We start from the raw sequence: 7626 nt of genomic DNA on the forward strand, positions 1-7626 counted from the left end.
GGATTGAGCTTGATGAGTAGAGGTCAATACGATTCTTGTCTCACTTCCTTTAATGTTTCCTCTGTTATTGGATTTGGACATGCTTTTTTTGTTTTTTTTTCAAGTTTTATGTTGGATTATTACTTGTGTCAATGTTGTAAATGGAGCTATCGTTATAAAAAATGGTCAGATAAAATATTTGAAGCGAATCATATATTCGATTTTTATTCACCTAACTTCGAGTGGCTTATACATACTTTCGGGCTTACAAAAGTAAAATATTTTCGGTGTAGAATCAAACATGTAGTTGAACAAATGATTTCGTGATTTATCCTATCTTCGTTTGTATCTTGTTTTTGTCGTTACTACTTTTTTTACTCTATTACTTTAGGTGCATCCTAAGTGGTAGTTCTATAGTCTTAATTTATTGCCTCTTAAGCTTGAATTGGGATAGATTATGGTTGTAATGAATTTTCAATTGAAATTGTTTAGATAACAACTCGATAATGGATACAAATAAATCTTAAACGAAACCGTTCTTTGAATCTCACGCTTCCGTAGGATTCTTGTAGTGTTAAGTTATTCTTTGACTAGTTATTGTTTGGCATATTTAGTGCATCAACTTTAATTGTTTTAAATTGTCCCCACGTTATTAGATAGAATTAAATATAGAATAAATGTCAATTTTGGTCCTAAGCATATGACCTAAATACGAATTTGGTCCAAAACATTCACTTTTTACAAAACAGATTCATAACAAATGAAATCCTTGTCGGAGTGGTCCTTTTTTTACAGTTACATTATAAAAAGGACTACTTCGGTGACATTTTTATTTGTTATGGACTCGTTTTTTAAAAATTAAATGTTTTGAGCCAAATTCGTATTTTGGTTATATGTTTAGGACCAAAATTGACCTTTACTCTTAAATATATAGTGTGAATATGTATCTTGTCTACAAATACTTCGAACAACAATCGTCTCATACTAAGAACTTCAATTTCATTTTCGTTATTTTAATATTTATTCCTCAACATAAAAATCTTCATTCTTAATGTTCATCATTTTATGTAAAGTTAAACAAGCTTACTTTCTTTCTGGATCAACACCTTAAAATTCTACCGATCTCTTGCAGCGAAGTAATAATATTAGAGACTATAGGTGAACATGAGTTCGATTGTTTTGAAAAATCCTAAAATTACACATCATAATTACTTTAACAACGATTGGATGTTGTCAATTGGGTCGGCCCGCAATCCACCCTTAAATGGACCGATCTACAATAATCAAAAAAGCTATTAAAATAATGCCTTAAATGGACCAACAATTGGACTAACCAAAAATATGTAACTAATAAATGTTTGATTGGGCCCATAACCCAACACAAACCTTGATTTCACATGATAAAAAAAAACTGGTATGATTCTGAATTTGTATGTTAAATTGGGCCTTAAGCCCAAAACTAACCTTGACTCCATATGATTAAAAAAGTGGTACTCCATGATTCTAAATTACTATATGAGGATTTCATATAATACTTCAATACTATTTTGTCCGAATTTTTGCAGTTATTTCAATAAATTATTAGTTAAGTGAACATTTTAATATACAGTTCATATATCTAAACTAAATCCTGAAAAAAAGGGGGGAAAAAGAGTGCAACTTTGTAGGTTATAATTTATTTATTTTGTAAGAAAACGTCTCTTTTTAAATTTTATTCTTGAAATTTAGATAATTTTGATTTGATTTTGGAAGCTCCAAAAATGTCAATTTCTGCAAACTATATTTCTCCTCAAAAGTCAGATATCATCCTATTTATCTATTTACAGTTTAAGAGAGCAGAAATTGTCCAGATCCAACGGTTCCAATTGACCAATTATAATAATAAAAAAAAGTATTACAAGAAGCTTTCTTCTTCATAAAATATCAGAGTCGAATGTACCAAAATTCCAGCATACATAAACCTACAAAACTAACATCAAATCAATGTGCAAGTGGCTTTTTATCCCATTTTAGTATCTCAATTTTTTTTATTACATGTTGTGTTTTACCCTCTTTAATGATTATTTGATTCCTTAATGATAATTGGTGATGATACCATATTCTCATACTAGTAGTCGTAGATGATTTTATTTGTAATTTATTTTACGACATAGATATTTTATGTAATATAGTCATTCTCTGAAATTGTAATTTTCACGTGATTTTTTAATTTTACTGGGATTATAGCTTTATTATTTCAACCTTTTGTAATTGTAAATATTTTATGCTCAAACCCAAAACTCTTGAATTTGCATATAAAGTCCTACGTAATTCTTTTATTTCTCAAATAAAAAAAATACTTATTTTAATTCAAAATTTTTCATTGTCTCATTATTTCGTAGATATATAAAACAAGATGTCACCTCAAATACATATTCAGATATTTTTATGTCGATAAGAATATATTCTCAAACCTTTTTACAAATTCGAAAATGAAAATAATACTATGGACACACACTACCGTCATTTTAGCCTCGAATTTAATAAGGCAAAGAATCTAATAATTTATGTCTATGTACTCGAATTTTTATTTGAATAATATTGCGAATATGATATTATGTATGCTTTTGGTTCGCCTATAAATTTAAATAACAATTTATTCACTTTATATAAAAAAATTTAATTGATAAAAATGGAAACGAATCAGTTGGTATTGAGAATGAGAATATTCAGAATATGTCAAGAAAAAAAATATAATTTCGTTGATTCACGAAATATATCGAATTGAATGTTACTACTACTATTTTTAAAACTTAGATGCCTATCTAATTATATTTGATAAACTTTAAAAATTTTACATATGAAACCCAAATTTAATAAAATTCCTAGTAATTGATATAACTGTGACAATTTCAGTCGAAATACTTTTTTCTATCTGTTATATAATTAGAAAGTCACAAATTAAATAAAATGGTCTACATCATAAGTACAAAAAGTAATACAGATAAGTCCCTTTATTCAAAAATTGGACCATCATCACGAAGCAAGTGAGATTAAAAATTCAACCTCCACTACTCCATAAAAAAAGAATTATGGTAATAAATTTTATTTCATATTTTTTTTTGTTTAAAAATTAAGAAAAAAAATCTAAGATTAGATATTTCTAGTCAATTCGGCTGAAAACAATGTAATTAGATGTCAAAATCGTGTGAACCGGATAATTAAATTAAAAGCAATAAAAACCCACACTTGTTAACTAATTACTGGTCGAATTAAATAGATTCATACAACAATATGGCAATTTTGATATCTTTATTAAGATAAACCTAAGATAAGCTAAAAAATTAACTTAAGATACAACAATTATTGCTATTTTATTCTTGATTTTTATATGCTTTTGTTTGATATGTAATGTAAGATAAAAAAAATATATATATAAAATAAACCACTTACTTTCATTGTTATTAATATTGAATGCCAAACAACTGAATTAGCTCAATTATCTATTTTATCAATGACTGATCTAGGTTACTAAACATACCCTCAATAGTCAAATTTGCACAATGGAAGTCACTATTGAACATTCATAGCCCATTTGAAACTCTTATCCACTAGTAAACTAGCATTATCTATTAGATAGGGAAATAAATGACAATCAACTTGAGCAAACGAATACAAAAAACAAAATAGAACAATATCTTTCATGGAAAATAAATTGTGAAATGGACTAAAACTTTTAATTAAATCAGTTATTTTCAAATTGATAAGTACTTGCAATATTAAATATCATACCTACACAATGGAAGACATCGTCATGTTACTAATTTTCAATCAACTTGATTATAGACAAAAGTCTAAATCAAATTTTTGAAAATGAAAATAATATCAATTCGACATTAACTATAAAATGGCCGTCAAGATATATACATAGTGATGTATTACTTAATTTAGCCCAAATTAAATAAATTTGTACAACACGTACGCAGCAAACATTTTATTGACATGATCGTAGGCCATTAATAATCAACTACAATTAAATTCCATATCTTGGCATCATCTATTAGATAAAGAAAGGGAAAAAAATGAAAAAGGGAAGATGATAAGATATTTTTTGGTTAAAAGGTGGCTTGTTCAATTATGTTATGTGTGAATGACCTATGCCAAAATTAGTTGAATAGTATTTTCATTTTCCATTGAATATTTGATTGTGTGATGAGACCGGTATATGTTCGATTAGCATGATTGGCTACTTGATTGAAGCCGGTGAAAAAGTTGTTTATTAATTACGCATTATTATTGATTTTTATATTTATCTTTTGGGATGTTAATCATGTCAATTTTAATTGGGCTCAGTTTATTTTTAATTCGATGCAAGTTGAACTCAATAACTTTGATCCTCGGGTTAATCCATCAAATTAATTAAACCATTTACAGGAAAAGATAATATATGCAAAAATCCCTGATAATCATATTTTTCCACAAAAAGTAATTTGGGAGTTTCTCAATTAACTCTTATTAGATGCAAAATTAAAAAAATAGTATTATTTTAAATTTCGGAATCTAGTGAAGCTTAATAAACCATCCAAAGTATAAAGAACTTTCATCTGCAACGCATTCACTATTGCGCATCTACTAGCATTACGATTGTGTTGTTTGGAGGGTTTTGTGAGGGGTTGTCGCGCCGATGGTCATGTTATTGGTTGGTCGGATTTCAAATTATTTTGTTGCTCAAAATTTGTGGCTAAATTGTTGGTGTTGTGACTAAAGTTTGAAATACTAACTTGTCATATATAAATATTAGGCTTTTAACTCAAAATTTGAGGTCGGATTATGAAAGATATCAATACGTCAGATTTTGATTTATGATTGTACCGCGAACAGCAAATTTTATAAAGTCAAATTTTCATTTACTCAATGTTCTACAAAAACATTATAGTACAAGTTAAATTTAAGCATAGGCAACATAGTATCATTTATCAGATGTTCATAAAAGAACGTTGATACAAGTTAAATATAAGCATTTAAATGTTTTGATTTGAAGTAGAATTAACCTTGCTGGATCCGAAACATAGTGACTCATCATAAAGAACTTAGTGACTCATAATATAGACTTAAAACTCCTAGAATGAGAGTTAATTTCGGTTTAGTCAAGAAATTCAGTTGGTATTTAGTCCAGATTGATCAAAGCATGAATTTGGATGGTACAATAACTACTCATCACACATAAAATCAACCACCCATGTGACTATACTTTATTTTATAAGTTGGAAAATAACACGTGTTATTTGTTTGTATGTATGTGGAAGAGAGAGAGTTGATCAATCCCAATCCTACACAAAATATATAGTGAAATATATGATCATTATTTATTGATTTAAATCATCTCTCTCATAGTCCAAAGAGAGGGGGTGTAATCCCAATTCTCGCAATCACAAATATAGAATTATTATTCACAAGTTTTATGTATGCATTGCTCTTACTAACATATCTATTTCTAGAAGATTTTTTAAAAGAGTAATGGCCAAAATTGGTCCTGAACATATGGTTATTTTACGTTTTTGGTCCTAAACATTAACTTTTGGATTTTTTGGTCCTGAACATATGAAAATTTGATCATTTTGGTCCTGAACTAACTGTTCCGTTAAAAACTAACGGCCAACGTAAAATGACCATATGTTCAAGACCAATTTTGGCCTTTACTCTTAAATCCTAACTGATTAGTTGAAGTAATGTATGTATTTTGGCATGAATGTGGAGTGGAATCATGATGTAAAAGCTTTATTTGACATCAATAGATTTAGTAATGTTTGAATTTCTTGGTAGTAAGGTATGTATTTTGAATGTGGAGTGAAGTAATGTATGGATTTTTTAACGTAATAGTTAGTCCAGGACCAAAATGATCAAATGTTCATATGTTCAGGACCAAAAAATCCAAAAGATAATGTTTAGGACCAAAATTATAAAATGACCATATGTTCAGGACCAATTTTGGCCTTTACTCTTTTTAAAAAGCCACATTTGAAATGCCAAAATTCATGCTTTGATCAATCTGCTTTGAATTATTTTTAAAGTATGCTCTTATGGTGAACTAAAAGATCTTAATTGTTGATTGTTAATTGTTAATCTTAAAGTAAATTTAACAAAATTGTTAAAACAAATCATGCTTGTCAATTTGAAATGCTAGTAAATTTCTAACATAAGAACCGTGGAAATTGAAAACAAAAATTCATTAAATTCGAAAAAAATCGACAATGGAGACATCGACACACGATAAGGCATTACTAGAGGATGGAAGATTCCAAACATGATCCATAGAGATGTGACCAACATTTCACAGATTACAACGTGTGATATTTTCCCAAATATGTGCGTCACTGGCCACATAAAATTTAGATAGTGGTAGGATAATTGGTGATTTTTGGTTAGACTATATATATGAAAGTATTTCAAAATTGAGAAACATAAATTGTGTTGTTTTGACAATCAAATGTGATAGTATTAGACAATCCATGTTGGTGTAGAGGTATCAACTTGCACTAGTAGCCCACCTTTTTTGGATTTATTGTAACACACACTTGGCATCTTACTTTTACTTTATTGTTGGCGTAGGTCCTAATATTAATAATTTTTTTTTATTTTCTTAAAAAAATATTTCACGTGCAAGAGAAAAAATATATTTGATCAGATGCGATTCCGATTTTAATGAAAGTGGTTGGTATTTTTGTTGTTTTCCTTGTGCATGTTGCTATTATTTTAGTTGGCTTATCTCTTTGGTTTTGGTGATTGGTCTTGATCCTCGTGTTGTTTAGTTATAGATATTGTGTGACGTTTTGAGAGTTGTTATCTGTGGGTCTCTATATTATATTTTTGTGTTTGTGTCGAAAATAAAAAATACTACTACTCCCGTAAGTAGAAAAAATTTTAAGCCATTAAGCTAGCAAAAGAAAAAAATAAAAGTAATATATTTTAAAGTAATATAAATAAATATAAAACTATACTTTTTTTATAATATTATAACATAATGAATGACAAGAATGGAGTCTTTTTTGGGGACGAATAAAACGTACTCACATTATACACAAATATAAAGTGTCCATGTCAAATTAGTGGATGACTTATATAAGTAATATTATATATTTTATATATACATTATAAAATGTAGTGAGGTACATTGTACACAAATATAAAGTGGTGTCCATTCCTACTTGGTGCATATATATCCCAATGGACATATCAATTATTTTATATGCCTTTTCTCTTGCACGTGAAACATATACTCAATCTTTTGTAGCATTGGATTTGGATTTGGATTGTTGCGTTACATGATTACAATAAAGAAAAAGAAAATGTTAGTACTATATATCTAATTATATAATGATTCATGGACTCTAGAGAGAGGATTATGGTCTTATTAGAGTTGATTAGGTTGATATTTTAAATAATAGACTAGCCAATAATTGGTACGTGCAATATATAAAATGAATGTTCATGAATATGTTATATGTATAGCTATTTCATAGTTGTAAGGATATTTAATTAAATACAAAAGGAGTTCTAAAGTAAATAACGAAGGAAATAACTTATTTAAAATGTGGTGTACTAACTACATGCTAGGAAATGATTTTGATATGTATTTGAAAAACAATTTGATCTTATTAAAACTTAAAA

The sequence above is a fragment of the Salvia splendens genome, chromosome 14 (assembly GCF_004379255.2).
Source record: "Salvia splendens isolate huo1 chromosome 14, SspV2, whole genome shotgun sequence".
NCBI classification, from domain to species: Eukaryota; Viridiplantae; Streptophyta; class Magnoliopsida; order Lamiales; family Lamiaceae; genus Salvia; species Salvia splendens.